Consider the following 20,587-nt stretch of genomic DNA (forward strand, 5'->3'; position numbering starts at 1 on the left):
CAGTCCTGGATATGATACAGAACGAATTTTTATGGAAAAGATTGCAGGCGAGTTAATGCATGCTGTCTGTCTGAATTCGCTGTTGCCAGGCATTCACACCCCTTATCTAAATTGTATTAATTTTTGACTGTCCACACTGCCAGCCTAGCAGATGACTGGCTTCATATAATAATCATATTCTCTTCTCATTAAAAGCACTATGGAAGTATCTTTAAGTAAATATACAAGTCACATGACAAGAAGGTGGTGTTTTTCCAGCAGCCTTCATTCTGCATGTTTCTGGCAGGTTTGTTCACCACGTTCCACCCCAAGTAATGCAGCAGCAGCCACAAGGCCATGCAGGCATTTAATCTGTGAGTGCTGAGGGCACACAGCTTCCAGCTGTGAGCTCTGCACACATTCTCAGTCATCTGCTTCCACTACAAAGAGCTGCCATCTGAGACTCCTCAAAATCTAAGCTAGATTCATTATCAAGAACAGTGCTGTTTGACACTAAATAAAACAAACTCTTCGTTTTATTGAATTACATGAAATACTGTGTGACAAAAAAAAGAATGATAATGCCTTTAAAACATATTCTTGTCTCATCTGAAAACAACTACCAGGAGCAGACAAAAACTTCCAAACTATGGCATGTAAAAGTGCCCTCTGTCCAATGTATAATTTGTATTTATCTACATTCAATGTATATATATATATATATATACATTATACTATACTAATATATGTACTATACTAATGTATATATATCATCTCTTTCAGCACATGCAAGAGTGCTGAGGCCAGCAGGAGAGAAGGGGCAACAAGAACCAGTGTGAAGAAAGGGAGCAGTGCTATGAAGTGAAGTGTCGAAGACAGACTGACTCTGTATTTACTCTCACCCAATGAGAATTGAGAAATACCTTTTGCTATTTAGTATGTTTTAATGATGCACAATGACACATTCATAGAATCATAGAATGGCCTGGGTTGAAAAGGACCTCAAAGATCATCTAGTTTCAACCCCTGCTATGTGCAGGGTCACCAATCACCAGACCAGGCTGCCCAGAGCCACATCCAGCCTGGCCTTGAATGCCTCCAGGGATGGGGCATCCACAACCTCCTTGGGCAACCTGTTCCAGTATATCACCACCCTCTGTGTGAAAAACTTCCTCCTGATATCTAACCTAAACCTTCCTTATCTTAGTTTTAAACCATTCACCCTTGTCCTGTCACTATCAGGTAAACAGCCGTTCCCCTTCCCCTTCCCTTCAAGTATTGGAAGGCCACAATCAGGTCTCCCTGGGGCCTTCTCTTCTCCAAGCTAAACAAGCCCAATTCCCTCAATCTTTCTTCATAAACATACATAAAAATACAAACCATCTTCTCCAGAGGTGTCTTCCAGACACAGACAAAGGTGCTTTGTTTGACTTTGCCATCAAAGTTGTGATTGTTCACCTTGTTAGACTCACACACAAATATGGAAAGCAATTATTTTTGTGAAACGTGCTCAGTGAGGTGATATAAGAAGAAGTAATTAAAAATAAAAATGTAGTGAATAATAGAAATGCTCCTGTTACCAAATCTTAGATAAATTTTGGTCCACAAAAGCACCCTACTGGAAGCATTGTTGTGCAGTTGCAAGAAGAGAGCTAGAGCCCTTGGTTTTGCTTCACAGTCCCGGGGGTATAGGTAAAAATAGACTTTTCAAAGGGAGCCAGGACAGGAAAGCTCTGAGGATAAGGAACTAAGCTGCCTTCACCTCTTCCCTTTTGCAGTGTTACAGTAATTTGTTCCTGCTGTTATCCTAAGGATGTGTCTATTGCCACTGTATGGTCCTTGACACAGCACAGTTTGAAAAAAGACACTGCAGTTACCAGAGGGAAAAGATACCGAGTAATGAAGCAAAAGGATAGTCCTTGCTACCCCTATACGTCCTTGTGCTTTATCTGCAGTATTTCTGGAACATTCAAGAACTTAGTCCTTTTATGTTCCTTGAAAATAAAATAGAAATGTATAAAAACATACAGGAAACATTCCTGGAAAGAAAGAGAGCTGCTAATAGATGGGCCCCAAATTAAGTGACAAAGCCACAGTAGGAGAAAGGCCTGTGGCAGTGCTGCAGCTGCTACTGTACAGCAGCACAGACCTTACTCTCTGCTAATTGCTTCTTGGGTGGGTTTGGCAGCCCGTGCTGAACTTGGAGCTGCTACCACTAAGCTGCAAGCAGAGATGTAATTTAAGACTTGCTGGACCATATTTCCAGTTCAATGGCACTGACCTCAGTGCACTGTTTGGGCAGGGCTAAATAATTACAAGAAGCATGTATTCTGTATTCTATATATTCTATATTCCATATTCCATATTCTATATTTGTAATTGCTTCTAACATCACTTTCTAAATGGTTAGGCACAGGCTGCCATCAGAAATCACCAGCACACTGGCATAGAAGAGTTCCTGATACAGGATGTGATACAGGGTGTGCTAATGATGCTGGGAAGCAAGAATTCTTCAGACGCACAGCATGTCTGTAGGCACTGCTGTGAACACAGCTCTTCTTTTGTCCTGAGATGTTAAACAGTGATATACTCAACAGCTCACTTTTCCACTGTATTGTTTTTATGGTCCTTAAAGGTCTGAATATGCCTTTCCATCTTTCCGGCAGTGCTTTTTCTTTATTGCTTGCATGAGCTGTTCCATTTCATTATCCGCTGGCATAGTAAATCTCGCTTGTTTTGACAGGGGCTGTTCTGTTACAATTACCTGCTGCCACTGTGGTTCAAGCAGAGGTGCTGCCAGCTGGACAAAGCTGTAAAGCAACACGAGCAAATTCCCTAATGTTCATGTTTTTGAAGATACAGGAAGCAATTATCTTTTTCCATATTTAGAAGAGTGCTTGTATTGCAATGAGACACTGCTAGCCTGAGGTTGAGGGCAGATGGAGCCCTGAAGCTTCCAGAACTTCAGAGTCTGAATGTTTGACACTCTCCTTTTAAAACCCCTTTTAAAACCTCTTCATCTCATCTGGAAAACTCATAACATATAGGAAGATGTGATGTTCAACCACAAAATAACATGGGGATAAACTGTACAAAACTTTTCAAGAGCAACATTCCACATCACCAATACAAGGGGGGACTTGTTCAAACACACATCACAGGCTGCAGAATTCACAGAACATCTGTGGTGCCTGATGTGCTGAGCACCTCCTCAGCTCATTAGGAATCAGGAAGGAAGAGAAATCAGGACTTAGTCAAACTACGGGTCTCAGTCTAAACACACAGAGAAGAAAGGGGAAGAATACAGGAGATGATAGTCACCTGCCAAACCACCAACAGGTGGACAAGAAGCTCCCTCTAGCACACTTGCTAGAGGGACACTCAGTAGCTGCCAGATCTGTCCTGCCAGAGGAAAGATTTAGGTCATATGGGACATCTGGCATCTCCCTGGAGATTTGTTTGCATACTGTAATTATGGAAAAAATTAATATAGCCTCTTTAAAGAAATCAACAAATACAGCATAATATTTCAGAAAGCCGTTTGGCTCACTTGGAAGCCATCATAACTCCAAAACACACCGCCATTATGTGGCATTTTCAGCCAGAAAAATATATATCTATGTGGGACACTGCTGGAAATCAATAAAAGATCATCAAACAAATCAGAAAATGATTTTGAATTTCTTCACAGAAACTTGTCTATGGCTGCCCAGGGAGGTGGTGGAATCACCATCCCTGGAGGTGTTGAAGAACCGTGTGGATGTGGCACTGAGGGACATGGGCAGTGGGCATGGTGGGAATGAGTTGGTGGTTGGACTTAGTGATCTTCATGTTTTTTTCCAACCTTAATGATTCTATGGTTCTGTGATTACCCCAGACTTTGTAACCAGACACACAGCTTCTATAATGGATAAGTACAGCCAGCCAGCCAAGGACACGCAGGAGAGGCCATGCTCTTGCACGTGAGACAGTAGATTTGTAAAGGAAATTCAACTACAACATGATAACTACAGCTGACCAAAATTTAATATATTTGGCATAGCATTTTTTTTGACAAATTTATCTTGTTTTCATAAATTATCCTTATCCAACTAAGCTCCTAGGAGTAGGAATGTTTTTTGACTTTATCTGTAACTAGTTTCTATTGAGCTAGTAGGTCTAGAAACAACCACTAGTGGTTGGAAAAAAAAAATCAAAGAAAATTAACTCTTATTAGCTTATTCCCTCTGAAAGGTTATTTGTGGATCATAATTGCAACATCCTTTTTGCAGACACTACAATACAAATAGAAACATTTTCCTTCTCCAAAGACATTTCTGCTTCATAGAAACCTAGAGAAATTCCTGTAATTTTCCAACCATTACACTTACAAAACACCTTACTCTTGAAGATTATTATTAGATCCACCAGTTTTCTCTTCCATCTATACACTCTTAACAGTCAAGCTGTTTTTGTATCCTCTCACAAACTTTCAAATTAAACTCCTACATGCTTTCCTGCTTCACAATTGGGTGCTTTGGGACACCACTACCATTAGCTCATTTAAGAGCAAAGCCATTATTCACATGAGGGAGAAATGCTTTGTCTTCAAACAGTAAATTCCACCTTATAAAACAAATTTCCATTACTCTCAATATTTAGTTTAAGCATTCAGTGCCACACAATGCAATCTCAGACACATTCAATTTAATGGAAGAAATGATTTCCAGAAAGGAAAAGTGAAATTTCCACGAGAAGTATGGGGTAATCTTGTGTTAATTAAAATGTTTTCAACGGTTCTTTTGTAGCTCACATACATCACTAACTGCCCCTTGCATCACTGACAAGTGAATACGGCTAACTGTTCTCAGGAGTAGTATATAATTGCCACTTTATACAGAATAAATAATTGCTCAGGCAGAAAAAAAAATAGCAAACTGTTCATTCTACGGACTTTAAAATAAACTACCACTTTTTTCAATATAGAAAGATGTCTTTTAGCTTCTCACTGGAATGTATGGAGCAATAATGAGAAATGAGACATAAGCATAAAGAGGCAACTTAATCCATACCTCCTAAAGGTAATCAGAGTACCTATGGGTACTAATTGCCAGCATGCCCTTAGCAATGTTCTAGTGACACTCCATAGTTAGCAGATTCAATGATAACCAATGCTACCCCTTTGAAAGGTACAGGGTATGCTCCAGCCCAAAGTTACCAGCCCACTTAGGTGTCCTTACAGGGCAGCAAGATTGTGCAGGGGCAGACCAAACCTTTCTGCTTCCCTAGCACCACACGCTTATTAACTGTAGTCAGTAATTGGCCTAAAATATTTAGATGTATTTTCTATCTAATACTTTCATGATGATAGTAATCTTCATAGAGCAGGCTACAATTTCCAAATGTATACATGCAATAACTGTCAACACTGCAGCAGCTGCTGCCCTTTCAGAGGGATTGATGCATGTGGTGGAGGGAAAGGCTTTTAGAAAGAAGGCTCAGTCCTTCTTCCTCCACATCTCTTTCTTGGGGATAAGAGATGTGCACCAAACAGGCCAGCATGGGTCTGCATGGTTCAGAGACTGAACTCAATCATCTGGTGGTAAGGATGAGAGATTAAATTAAGGAGCCATATAGCTAATCCAATCACTATGCAAATTAGATATGATCTGGATAAAAACTTCATTTATGCAATAAAGACCACAACCAAAATCTCAGGCACTCCATTATTAGAACCTTTTCTTTTCAGCGTATACCTGTGATCCAGAAATCCAAGTCCCCAAGCTCGGGTCCTGTCTGTGGATCTTTGGAGAATAAATATTTCTGATGGCTGATGAACCTTGCTTCCTAACATGAGCAACATCCATAACCCCAAGTTCACAAAGATCAGAGCAACGCTAGACTGCTGAAAGGAGTAAGATAATGAAAGCAACAACAAAAAATCCACAAAATTATAACATTCGTAGCGTTCTGCAAAGATAAAAAATGGATCTTCTATTGTAACAGAAGAGCTCTCATTAAAATTTTCCTCTTTTTGCTTCTAATACTTATTAGTTGGAATGTAGGAAGTTACACAAAGGTCTTTGTAAATCAAACAGTGCTGCTTTTATGAGAGCTCATGATGCAGTGATGTCATTTTAATAATAATAAAAATGATTATTGTTTTACTTTGGAAAATTTTATATCTCAGTGTAAATTTGTAACTCTATAAGTAAATCTCTTTCCTAGAATGCAATTTGGTTTTCGAAAGAAATGAGCAATTATTTTAGAATTTGAATCAGTTGCTGCTGAAATATTTGCAGTTTTTAAGTGCATGACTGTACACAGGATTTAATTTCATATGAGCATGTATCATAGGGAAACAGTGCTCCACAGCCTGTTTTGTCTCTTTGGACTGCACTGTTAGGTATGGCTCCCTGCACCCCCATCCAGGTAAAACCATGTAATCAAATCATTGTACCAGGAGAGATCTAGGTTCCCAACCAAATCGACAATGTCATCCCAAAATTGATTTGCCATCAAAACAATTCCCTTTGCATGAAATACAGCATTATTAATTAATTTCCCTGAAAGATTAAACTATGTGGGAAAGTGCACTCACATTGGTGTCTATGTACATCTCCTTGCCCTGGCTTAACTTCTATCACTTGAGCTCCAGGTGATATATACCTCCCACTCACCTCTGAATTAACAATCCACAAGATGGATATTGTTTTCTGTTTTCTTATAATCTAATTCTTATTCCTGGGATGAAAATTTGTGATCTTTAAGTATTCTTTTTGATATTAGCCTTGGGAAGGGTAAGAACTCCAAGCCTGAATGAAGTCTGGCATATGGCATTCTTTCCTCAGTCTGATACCTTTCCCATTGTTTCATCTCTGGTGTGATTTTCTTTTACTGTTCTCTTCTGATTTAATCCCTGGAAATTAGGTAGGTTAATGGTAAATAAATAACTTGCAAGGCTTTCAATATTGTAACAATACTGTAAATATTACTTGTGCTTTCCTCACACTGCCCATCATTGTTTCTTCATATGATAGCATACACATAAAACATCACCAAACACACTAGACAAGGAAATCCCTAAATTTTGCAGATAAATAAGAAAAATAAAAACACTACCAACTTCCATAATTTCTACAAGCTTTCAGTACTGCCAGGAATAGATTTGGAGATGATGTCACAACACATACATCACAAATATCCTTGTAAGCAAGGCTTGTAGCAATCTTCCTATCAAATAGCAGACAGCATACATATATGAATATCTTTTTGACAGTATTTGGGCTGGAGGAAGAAAACAACATTGTTCTCATGCTTATCAAGAAGCAATTGGATTTTTAAGCACAAGGTTTCACCCAAAAGGGTTTATTTGGGAGGTTTGATTCGTTCAGCTATTGCCACTGGTACAAACAATTTATTCCGTGCATATTTCAGATTTTGTCTTTTCTCACTGTGAAATTAGATAGCCTAATATGAAATTTTAAATGATATGTTTTTATTTCTATTTAAACAGGGTCTCCCAGTGAAGTAACCTGTAATGCAGTTATGAAAAAAAATTATTTCAGAAATGGCAATTCTCGGTTGAATTGATCTGCTCCCTTTACAGGCTGAGACACCAAGTGTTAGCCTTTACTATTTTTTGCTTTCACAAGTACTGTGTACACCTTTGGGAGACTAAACTGGAGTGTCTTTATGAATCATTAGACTTCCAGAATTGCAAGAAAACATATTAAGTGCATCCTAAATTCAAAATTCCTGCTGCTGATCATTCATAAGCTACAGGGAACACACTTTTAATTTGCAGGATGTATTTGCTAAGCTGGCATCTGACAAAGCAATATGTTAGACATAAAAATGCAGAGGAGCCCTCTGGTCACAGATTTTACAGTCTTCTGTCAGTTCAGATCTGCAGTGTTCTAGCAGTAATTTTGACCAGAGGTTTCTTAAACATACACCAAGTTGATAGTGTCCATCAGTTTGGATCACAAGAGCCAGGCTAACAAATTACTAACCCACAAGTAGAATCATAGACTCTGCTAGAAGTGACTCCACCACCTCCCTGGGCAGCCTACTCCAGTGCCTTATTACTCTTTCTGAGAAAAAATGTTTCCTAACATCCAACATGAATCTCCCCTGGTGTAACTTGAGGCCATTCCCTCTCATCCTATCTCCATTACATGGGAGAAGAGGCCAACCTTCACCACACCAAAAACTCCTTTCAGGTTGTAGATATAGAGAGTGATAAGGTCTCCTCTGAGCCTCTTCTCCAGACTGAACAATCCCAGTTCCCTCAGCTGCACCCCATAAGACTTGTGCTCCAGTTCTTTCTCTGGACACGCTCTTTCTTGTAGTGAAGGGCCCAAAACTGAATACAGCATTCGAGGTGCTGCCTCGCCAGAGCTAAATACAGGGGCATGATCATCTCACTAATCCTGCTAGCTGCACTATTTCTGATACAAGCCAGGATGCCATTGGCCTTCTTGGCCACCTGGGCACACTGCTGGCTTGTGTTCAGTCGAGTGCCAACCAACCCCAGATCCTTTCCCTCCACACAGAACCTGTGAACTGAGTCTCCCAAATCCCTTTCAAATCAACTGGATCTCTGGGAGAAGAACATCTTAAGTCAATATAGCCAAATAGAAAATCCTCCCTCCAGACTGGGAGATGATGCTGTGCTCAATAATGAACCTGATTTAGTCAGAGCAGGTAAGCATCATTCTCTAATTACCGTAACGTAAATACTTTGTGGCATCACCTTAGAATCTCTCCTGTGAGAGAAGACAGGTAAAGGGTTCAGGGCAACAAACTGGACAGTTCTTTCTACACTCTCATGCCAGATGACTGCCTAAATCACCTTGGCCTGTGACCTCTTGTAGCATTTATCTCTACTACTAACTAGCTGAACTGGACCACAACAACTATCCAAGCTGAAGTGCAGGTAGAAATGTAATTGCAAACACCCTGCTGCCACCTTGAAAAAACTCATAAACTGTATGTTGGTGCACTTCCAGGCCTCCAGCCAGTGCCTCACTAACAATGCTTGTTATGTTTAGAAACTACTCTCTTTTAATAGCCAAGTTAAGGTTGTATATATTACTCCTATAGCTTTCATTCTGTGACTTTTTAATGACTTGCCTGTTAAAATCTATAGACTTTAAATGCTACAAAGCTGTAGCTTACAAAAAAAAAAAAAAAAAAAGAATCCCCAAAGCCCTACTATTGTTACATTGTAATGGCTGAGTCAAAAAGAGTGATATTTCTTTGAAAAGATTTTTCAAAAGGAAATGAGAAAGCTCTGGAAACTGGAACTGCCCATTAAATATATAAGTCCCAGTATTGGAAGCCAAATGCATCAAGAGAGACACTCACATAGTTTCATGCAGACTGCAAGGTAAACTGAACAGCAAAAGAAATGAGAAGAAGTAGGTATTAGAAGAAAGTAAGAGATGAGTTAAAGGTCAGAATGAGACATGCAGAATAAGATGTGAATATTGTATAGAAAGGATTTTAAAGTTCAAAGTTGTACCTTCGGTCAGTGCCGACACAAAGACACAGACTCAGAGACTGAAAGAGAAGCATTTTGTATTTATAGGCCTAAGTAAAGAATAAAGCTACACAATTTGGGACTGAAGAGAGGACAGGGAAAGTTAGAAATACTAAAAACCTGAAATTAAAGTCTGAAAGGCTGTAAGTACTGCCTTTAAAGCACAGAACCAAGAAAGGGCTCAATATAAATACAAGACTTGTTTGCATAATGGAAGACCAAGCTCTCCAATCAGAATCCCTTCATATTGCCAACTCTCACTAACTTCCAATCAACTTCAGGTTTTTAGAGCAAGAACCATAACATGCAATAGAGGATGAAGATGTTTCTAAATGAGGTATAACACTTGACAAGGTCTGGAATGACACTCTGATGCCTCCAGAGATGCTGCAGAAATAACTGACTGGGCTTTTGGCAGAGGTAGAGTGCACTTACCCAATGCAGCTCCATCATAAACAGTAGCAAATGGCTACAGATAATCACACTTGTGCTTTCTCTTCTTCCTAGAATGTCTTGCTTTACATTTTTCAGGGGAAAAGAAAATCCTGGATATAAAATTGAACTGAAGACTTAGAGCAAGCCACTTAAATGCAAGGTCTTAAAGTAATAGTTAATCTGTGTTTTAAACTCAGTATTGTTTTTCACTGTGAGAAAAATATAAACGCCAGCACACAGCATGGTCCCTATAAATGGCTCTCCATGGATCAGTATATAACCCTGTTATGCCAGAAACTAACCCTCTCAACAGAGGCAACACGATTCCTTTTAACAGGGTGTTTAAATTACATGGAGGGGAGGTTTCTATAACAACCAGATTAGGAAAGCTGTGTTATTTATACCTGGTTACACTGAGCTAGAGGCAGCCACTTCTGTGTGATGGCACAATCTGAGGTGCTGCTAGCTTGCACGTTACTAAGAGTACACAAGTTGCTACATCAGTCCCCTTAGTCATGTACTTTACATGCCCAGCATCCCCAGCATGTGGATCTTTCTAAAAGGAGACAGTGCCAAAAAAGGTTTTCAAATTGAACCATATAATTGACTTCCTCTCATGATCTGTACTGTTTAACCATCACTTTCGCTCAGATTACATCATACAAAAGTGAAAGTTGTTTTCTAGGATACTTTTGTCCATTATGTCACTTTGGACTGAGCCCATCAAAACATAAAATCAGCTGATGAGACACAGATCATGAGATCATTAGTTTGTACACATTCACACTATTAGGCAAATTGAAAGGAAAAACTCAGCAGCCTGAGAGGACTAGACCATGAGTTTCAAAGATCTCATGTGCTTTTGTTTGGGATGAGAAAGCTAGTCATTTAAGCAGATGTGAACACAGAATCACAGAATCATGGGGGTTGGAAGAGAACTCAAGACATCACCAAGTCCAACCCCCTAATAAAGCAGGTACCCTACAATAGGTCACACAGGTAAGCATCTTGCTGGGTCTTGAATATCTCCATGGAAGGAGAAGCCACAACCTTTCTGGGCAACCTGTTCCAGTACTCAATCATCCTTACATAAAGTTCTTCTGCATGTCAGTAAGGAACTTCCTACTTTCAAGTTTTAGGCTATTACTCTCTGTCCCATTGCTACACAACAGCAAGAAGAACCTGGCCTTTCACCTCCCTTTAGATATTTATAAACATTTATCAGATCTCCTCTGTCTTCTTTCCCCCAAGCTGAACAGATACAGCTTACTCAGTTTTTCCTCACATCAGGCCCTTAAATATCTTTGTGGCCTTCTTCTGGACTCCTTCTAGGAGATCCCTGACTTTTTTGAACAGAGGAGTCCAGAACCAGACAGTGTAGTCTACATGTGGCCTCACCAGGGTAGAGGGGAAGGATCACCTCTCTCAATCTACTGGCCATGCTCTTTTTAATGCACTCCAGGATATCACTGGCCTTCTTGGCCACTAGGGCATACTGCTGGTTCATAACCTACCTGTTATCCACCAGGACATGTAGGTCCTTCTCTGCAGAGCTCCTCTCCAGCAGGTCAGCCCCTAACCTGTACTGATGTATGTGGTTATTCCTCCCGAGGTGCTAGACTCTACACTTGCTCTTGTTAAACCTCATCACGTTCCTGTTTGCCTAACTCTCCAGTCTGTCCACGTCTTGTTGAATGGCATCACAGTCTTCAGGTGTCAGCCACTCCTCCCAGCTTTGTATCATCAGCAAACTTTCTGAGAGTGGACTCTATCCCTTCATCCAGGTCGTTGATAAAGATGTTGAACAAGACTGGACACAGCACCAATCCCTGGGGAACACCACTAGTTACAGGCCCAAAAATTTAATCACAGAATCACAGAATCATAGAATGGTTTGGGTTGGAAGGGACCATTAAGATCATCTGGTTCCAACCCCCGTGCTATAGGCAGGGACGCCTCCCTCTACACCAGGTTGCTCAAAGCCTCATCCAGATTGGCCTTGAAGGCTTCCAGGGAGGGGGCATCCACAGCCTCTCTGGGCAACCTGTTCCAGTGTCTCACCACCCTCACAGTAAAGAATGTCTTTCTAATATCTAGTCTAAATCTACCCTCTTCCAGTTAAAAGCTATTTCCCCTCATCCTATCACTACATACACTTATAAAAAGTCCCTCCCTACCCTTCCTGTAGGCCCCCTTCACATACTGGAAGGCCTATTTCACAAAGCACTATGACTTGATTTATAAAAGCTCACTGCCCCACTCCAGTGACTTTTGCTATCACTTCGAAATCCAGAAAAACACAAATGCCTACAAATGCATATTAGACACTTGCTGAATGAAGATGCAGGATCCCAAATAACTATAACAAAAATTACAGATTTGAGAATTATTCACATGTGTGGTTGTAGAAGTGTGAATGGAGAAATTCAGAATGGAACGCTATTGTGGAGACAGTCGCTTACTCGAAGAGTGCGAATGCAGTCCCTCACTACTACAAATTACACAGTCAAGTTTCCCACATTTAGGGAAATAGCAAGGGTCAGCACACCCAGAGTGCAAGGGATGATCCTTGCCCTTGGGAAAGCCACCTACCTAATCATGATGTCTACCCTGCCAGGTAAGAACACAGAGGAGTCTCTGTGTTCCTGTGCTACCAGACCTGTTATTTTTTAAGTTATTGTGTAAATGCAAATATTTCTGAGCTCTGGTTTGTTCAGATAGTCATGGTGTGAGTGCAACAGCAGAACCATGTTGTCCTGATCCTTGTTCTGATGTTGATATGACAACTGAGAGTTTCTGGTTTTAATAAAATGGCCATAGCTGTGTTTTTATGAAGAACTTTACTGGGGCATATTTATCCTAGTGTAAAATACAAGTCATGTGTGCTTCAACATGTAGAAAGAAACCTTTCCATGCCTATATGTTTTCTGTTTACTACTGATTAAGGCTGAGAATAACTATAAAAGTGTTCAATATAAAGTGAAATATCAACAAATGCCTAAACCAATGTTCTATTTTATATACTCCCTGTGAAGAATAAACTTTCTGATTCAACAAAATGAAGCATCTGCCTATCCAAATACACTGGTGACACAATCTATTGGGTTTGTTTCTATTGTTTATACCCCCATTATCTTGATTCCTTTAATTAGCACCTTTGACTTCCAAATGGGTAGGCCATCTAATCTACCATCTAATCTACGATCATGTCAGCAGCTATTGACCATCCCAGATGCTGTAGTTAAGGAAGACAAAATCCTCTTCTTTGTGTGAAGATGAAATACCTTGCCCCTCTCCTTATTTTAATGCTTTTTTTTTTTTTAAGTCTCTGAACTGTGTTGTTCCTTTTTACTATACTCATCTTCAGTCCTGTTCTTATCATATCATTCTTTTGGAATGTATTATTGCTTTTATAATATAATTACAAATATAAGAGCCTTTTATTGTACACTTCTACAGTTATCTATGCACTACTCTTCTAGATACTCCTAGCTTCAAATTCATGGAGAAAATTTTCCATGTCACTCCTTCCAGTTGCTTCTAAATTCTTTTCTGCTATTCTTTTTTTTTCTTATAATAACCAGAGCTAAAATTTTCCAAATTAACTTACCACAGATTCATTTAGCATATAAATCCATACCTTCTTCCATGCCACTCCTGGATTTGCAATTAAGTATTCACTCAAAACTTCATTTTTACTGATTAACTTCAAGCTCTGACATCTGTACAAGCAGTTCAGGCAATTCTTCCAAAATGTGATACCCAGCATCATTTTCATCTGATGCTAGGTGACCTAACTTAGTTGCCTCAGTAGAGCTCTTCAATCTCTTCCTGTGTTAAGTACCCCAAATAATTTGGTCATATTTCAAATGTTCTCATCTTACTGCTCATTCTTTTACAGACTCTGAATTATTTTAATCACTGAATACCTGTACTCAGCCTCAGGACAACCCCAACGTTCTCTGCCCAGTAAAAACAGCCTCCTTGTGTAATATTTCCTTATCTGTCTCGCTGTGTTTCTGTAACTTTCTCTTCCTCCGTGACAAATAGCTTTTTTCACAGGTTCCTACAGATAACTTCTTCAGAAACATTTTTTAATTCATTTTTGTGGAAAATCTTGCATTTTCTATAATGCAAAAAAAGTGTTTTTTTTTTTTTTTCTACTGTACTATGGCCACTTAGGTATCTCACACCTATTCATAATTATTTAATCCAATTTACCCAGCAGTGAAGCAAAGCTCACAAGGGCTGTAATCTCAAGATTGTCCAGAGCACTTACAATCTGTTCAGCTGTCTAATACCTTTGCAGTGTCTCATTTCACATTTGCACCGTTCTTCCCTTGAATAAAAGACAGCCTAGTGATGCCAGCAGAAGACTTGGAGTCAGCACTGGATTCTTGCTCCGGCTCTTTCCACTACTGGCAGTATAATCTGAAGTAAGTTTTCCAGTCTTTCTGAATTTCCCTCCTTTCTTAAATGCAGATGGTACTTAGCAATGTCACAGGAGTAGAATCAACAGTTCTCTGTCTGAGTGCAGATTTCTGGGGGTTTGTTAGGTGTCTCAATCAGAGTATTAAAAGTCTGAGTACATAAGTACGGAGCGGGCAGGATGCCCTCCTCCCCTCTATGTTTCTGAATACCCCATCGGCTTTCCAATGTTTTCCTTTCTGGACTGGACAGAGAACACTCTGTGAGAAATGAGCAGAGACTGGTTCTGTAGGGATAGAAAGTAGGGTTTCAGACTGTCTGCATATGGGAGCAGACACATCTGGAAAAGCTACACATGAATTTTTATGAAGCTTGATTATTAACGTTTTATAAAATGCTTTGAGATCTTTGGAAGGAAAATTTTACCACCTGCTAAGTATTAGTCTTCTATAAATATTTCCAAGCAGGGCACAGTTGCCAAATGTTTTGGTTTGAGTTTAACCATTCTAGTGCTGGGCCACGATAATTCAAATCTTCTTGCTGAACAAATGTCTTATACTACCAATTTTTTCTGATTTCTGTCTCAGTAGCGTCCACCATTTCCTGCCCTAAGTTGTCCTTTAAATGGTCCTTGTAAACATAGGTATAAACACTTTTTTGTCAAAAGTGTATCTTCTTTCTCAAAGCCAGAACTATATAGTTGTAATACTAACACACTGGTATGCTGCAGATATTAGTTTCAAGGTCTTAATATTCATAATAGTTGCACTGAGTGACATGGTCTAGGGCGGTCACAGGCATGGTTGATGGTTGAACTAGATTATCTTCCTGGTCTTTCCAACCTTAGTGATGGACCTATGATCCTATGATTCTATGGTAACATAATTACAGAATCTGGATTTGTTCCTGTATTGTCATTTTAACACTATACTGTTTTTCAGCTTCATAAAATATTATATAGTACTAACTGCAGAAAATCAGAGACAAATTACACAATTTGAATTTTGAATTTGTTTACTCAGTCAGTAGTTTGTAACAAAGCTCAGAGCAATAATTCTATTGGGTAAATTGTGGTTATAACTTTTTGACAGCTTCATTTAAAATATTAGTGGCTGGCACCAAAATTTGTGAAGCAATTTAGTCCCATTCAAATTGATTCAAGATCAATATGTAAATAGAAGTGAAAGACAGAGCTGTAGAAATGTAGAACTATTACCATATGAATACACATGTATTTAAATTCATATTTAAATAAATACATTGCAAAGGCACCAGCCAATGCCAGTCAGTTGTCCTACAGAGTAGGATGGTTTTGATCTCCATGGTCCACATACATATTTCCTTATTTCAGTACAACTCTTGACTTTCTTTCAGCCAAAGAAACATCTGAATGGATGAGAACAAAGTTTTTCTCTCCTTTTCCACATGTTGGCACTTGAATCAGAAAATATTGTTCTGAACTTGTGCTATATTTGCCTAGGACACAATTTTTTCTTCTCTCAATGTGTCGTGTTAAGGAATGAATTTGTTTGAAAGACTAAAAATTTTTTGGTCATTCGTGCTAAATTCCTGACAACAGTCTGTCAAACTATAAAGATTTTGATGGGTCGCTTTTCCATAAGTGCACTAGGAAGAAAGGAGTAAAAGATACACAGAACTGGGTTAGGAAGAACTGCTATCTTCATGTTGCGTGTCCCGTCTATCTGATCTATAGTTCTACTCCATAGGCTTGCCAGTGTGAAACAAGAAGCAGCAGCAAAGAAGCAATTATCCAGAGTAAGCTATGAGTTGAATCTGGTAGGGCATTCCCTCACTAGTGCCTTTCCTGTGTCAGCTTCCCCTTGGAGGAAGGTCTTTCTGGTTTTTTGTTTTGTTTTTTTTTTTCGGCAAGGGTTGAAAAAGAGCCAGGTATGCTTGCTGAAAGTACTCCTTTGGTATCACCATACAGAAGGCTAATTCAGTTAAATAGATGAAAGTTTTGTCAGATGCTTAAGCATGTACGTAATCTTAGGTACGATATATTCCAACCTCAGAAAATAAATTATAGTTGTGATCTTTCAGTGTGTAGCACGATTTAATTCCATGCACTTAAGATTTTGTGGGAGCAAAGCTTTTTCTGTGCTATCTCTCCTGCTCAAAATGTTTTCCAAAATATTTTGTCTATCCATCAGTAGAAGAATGACAAAGGTACTTTAAATTGACCTTCAGTCAAAGAAAGAGAAAGGAGAAGATTAAATTTTTAGTCAAGAATTAAGTTTAATTGATCCTTTTTTTAAGATAAATTTAAAGAGTGATCTTCATGAGCAATGTTCAGCTATATTTAGGGCTACGGTGCCATTCACGCAACACAAAAAATCAAAGCATAATAGAGTAAAAGGTGAAATGAAAAATCAGGAAAGTGCATAACATAGTATCTAAGAAACAGAGTAAATGATGTTACCAGCTTCCTCTTATTGGAAGTAGATGTTAAAAGAAAACAAACAGCAGAAGTTCTTTTGAAAATCTTATGACTTAAAACATAATTCTAGTAAAACAAGGGTATGCTAAGAAACAGCATAAGTGTTTGCTGAGGCTAACAGGTCTGCTGAGATCTGTTTCATTTTCACATTTAGGATGGAATTCCCTAGTGCTGAAATGAATTTTATTACAATTTAATACAATTTTTTGCCTGCCCACAGAAAATTACTTCAGTAAACACTTTCAAAATTGAGGAACATGTTTCAGAGAAGAGTGATCATTACGAGTGCAGTCCATAAACTTCAAAGTATGAGATCTGAGAACACTTTCTGCACCATAGCTGCTCGTAGCTGACAGTATCAGCTGTAGGGCTCTTCACTGTGGCAGACTGAAGCTTCCAGGAGCTCTCAATAGTTGCTACGGAGTGCCAGGTTAAGCCATGGTGGTCAGCAAGAAATCAATCAGGGAATGAATCAGATTTCACTCGAAGTTCTTGGCTCTGTGTGCTTTCAGAACAAAGCCCAAGACCAAAATGAAATGAACTAAGCATATCACTGCATCAAAGACTGCAACAGATAGTACAAATATCTGAGCCAAATCTAATTTGGCAACCTTTAAGCACAGTAAATCAACCAATGTGGAGCTTCAAGCCATCACATGCAACTAGTTTAGCATATGTGCACACTCTCTGAAATTTGGTCATAGCTGCTTTAGTTTATCAGGTGTAAATTAAGGCTTATAATCTTGCAACTGGGACATGCTGGATGCTTAGGGAGAAACAGACATCCATTCTCATTCCATCAATCCTGGTAAAAGCTCGTGTATACAGCTGAAATTATCTGGGTGGCTTCAGCAATTGAAATAATAAGTCTTCATTAATCCACCTCATTTTCTATAATAGGTTAGGAAACGAGGGAGATTGGTGTTATCATTAGTACATCCAGTCTGACAGACAAGAAAAGGTATAAAGATTCCTTGAAGAGATTAATGCTGTAGGCAAATTTGTGCCTGGCCTAGCTGCCAGAACCAGCTTTCTAAGACTGTATCCTAGAAAAGAAAGGACACAACAAAGTGTTTAGAAACTGGTGTCAATCCTATTGAAAACACTTTTGAGAAAATGAAGGAGTCGAAGAGGCCTATGAAAGTAGTCACAAAACTTGAGCTGTCTGTCCCTGATTGAAGAAGGGCAGTGGCAGGAGTGCTCTGCAAAGGGGCAAGTTACTGCTGCACAGCTTTCAGCAAAATGCTAGTGTGCTTTGAAAGAGAGCACATGGAGGCAGTGGACCCAGCAGATAGAAAGTTTTAAATGAAACCTACTTGTTAGCCAAGGGATCTGGGAAAGAGTACTTTAGTGTAAAGGGGGACACTTGGCTACAGATAAGGGATTTGCAAGCTAGGCATAAATCTAGAAAAATTTTGGTGGTTGAAGACATGCTTTCTAGGGGATTTAACAACAGGGAAATGGCTCAACATTCAGGTTTAAGTTTTTCTATGAGACAGGCAGATAAAAACTGTTCTAACAAAAAAGTTGCTTAAAAAATGTAATGAAAACTATTTACATACTGCACCCAGCACATTATATTGCCTTTAATGATTATCACTGTACAACTGGGGGAACCTCTTAGTACCAGACTGATACTTAAAGACATGAGAGCAGTCATTTTAAGATGTTATTGAAAAATGATAAAATTGACTGAGTAAACTCATTTAGGGATTGAAATTCTAAACTGGTGACTAGATATTTGCCCTGATCCTAAATTATGATGATATTTAGGAAGTGGTCAGACTTGTCATGTGGTACAACAAACATTTATTCCCAATGCAAAGGAGAAACAAATTTGCATGTCCTGGGTGGAAACAGAAAATAGATAGTCAACAGTCTCTTAACCCTCGATATGCACTTATATTCTCATTTTCCTGAGATAGAGTTGCTCAAAAACATAATCTTAGAAAGATTGCATCCCAAGCTTGATTTGATATGGTGGGCCAGGTATACCTGATGTAGGAGTAGCTGACATTTATCAGAATTGTGTTCAACTGTTGGCTCAGTCTGAAACACTAAGTTTAGTCATATAACTGAACTCCCTTACCTTCAGCCTCTGAAGGCTAGCAGAAGATATGATAAAGAATATATAGAAATAGATGCCAATTCTGCACTGTTAAATAGCAGAGCTGTAACACAGCTTGTCACCTTCTGGTATTTTTTTCTAACAGAAAACAAAAGCACCTGCTCTATTAAGAACTCTTATCAAAGTCATGGCAAGCAGCAGATATGCTGCAAAATAGACAAAGGCAGGGAAATGAAAAGGAAAACAATCTAGAGTCCTGGGATCTATCACCATTTTGTAGAAACAAACAAGCAACTGTGAAGAATATCTAGAATGAAAAGAAATGATTGCAAAAAGCAATACTGTCACATAAATCATGGTGTGGTCAGATGAAGCTGACACACCAGGTGGACATATGAGAGGACTAAGTGACACTTTCTCTAAAGGAGAACTACCAACATAACCTGTCTGAGAAATGTTGACAGCCAACAGCTGCAGCAGGTTGAGATGGATTGGTTTCAGGACAAGGCACAACTAGATCTAACAGGCCTGCTTCTACCTGACAATGAGGATATTGATACTCTAGGAGAGATTTCCAATTCCACGAATCAATGCAGAGTACCTTGGAGGCTAATTGAACATGCGTTTGTTCATTAAGTTAAATTAAGTTAGTATCTGAAGTTCCCTGTTATGTTAATGTTCAATTTCAGAATGCAGAGGGAAGTTGCAGAGAAATACATCTTTAAGAGGTTCTGGCTTGAACCTGTTTTTAAATAGAAGCCTGCAAAGTGCAATGTTCTTGTTAAGAGAGCATTCTCTGAGTGAGGCAGATCCCTGGGAAATTCTTTGGTTCCTGCTCATCACAGGGCAACCTAGACATGTGATAGAGAGATCTTTTTCACTTCTGCGAAAGGTGGAATCCAGATCGCAAAATAAAAAAACAAAACAAAACAAAAAAACCTTTTCCTGTCACGTTTTTAAAAAGCTACTCATTTTCTTTTCCTCTGTTCTTGTACATATTACTACTCTAATGGAAAAGTTTCAAGTATCCTCTCTGAAAGATCATATGCAAACTAGCTGAACTTTTCGAGGGGAAACCTAAGAACTTTCCTGGAGCTACTCACTGCCTCCCCAGTGCACCAGAGAGCACGTAATACCTCCTGTACCAAGCCCAGCTGACCATCCAATCTTGGCAGCAATAGTGTCAAACAGCCACATCCAACAGAGGCGTCTGATTTATTTGGCTGGCAAAGCACTGGCCGTAGCTACGGCAGTGACAACACTGTGTTTCCCTGTATGTATTCCTTTGCTGGTGTGTGTGCCCCTCACATTTCTGAGTTGTTATTCTTCTGCCTGAAGACAAGTACTCTGTGTCACATCTGCTCTGTGATTATCTTCACACCTCCAACCGAAGGCACAAAAGAACAAATAACACAACCACCATTCTACCCAGGAATATGAGTCAGAGTTTTTCTACTCATAGAATGACTTACCCACTGTTCTGTCATTTACTGTAAATAAGTACTACAGAGTCATTAGATATCAGTGCTTAGGTAGAATTTGTTTTTAGATAGCATCTCCTTCCTTTGAAAGCAAGAAAATACACTTAATATTTTTGGTCTTATTTGAAAGAATCAGTTGTTATGACTGAACTCAACGTTGTCTAAGAACTGCCTTTTATCCAAGGCCAGAATACCTTAGCATGAGCATTTCC

General features: G+C 39.2%; 1 long non-coding RNA gene and 1 other non-coding gene across 2 annotated transcripts in view; both read right to left on the minus strand.

Annotated features, from left to right (window-relative positions):
• The window catches only part of LOC149919961 (uncharacterized), a 96,778-nt gene that overhangs the window by 66,883 nt on the left and 9,308 nt on the right, over positions 1–20,587 (minus strand). The window lies entirely within an intron of this gene.
• Positions 12,403–12,565, minus strand: LOC116229896 (U1 spliceosomal RNA). The gene has a single exon (XR_004167134.2). It is a non-coding gene; the product is annotated as a U1 spliceosomal RNA (small nuclear RNA).

This window comes from Phasianus colchicus, chromosome 1 (genome assembly GCF_987193195.1).
Source record: "Phasianus colchicus chromosome 1, bPhaCol1.hap1.1, whole genome shotgun sequence".
Taxonomy (NCBI): Eukaryota; Metazoa; Chordata; class Aves; order Galliformes; family Phasianidae; genus Phasianus; species Phasianus colchicus.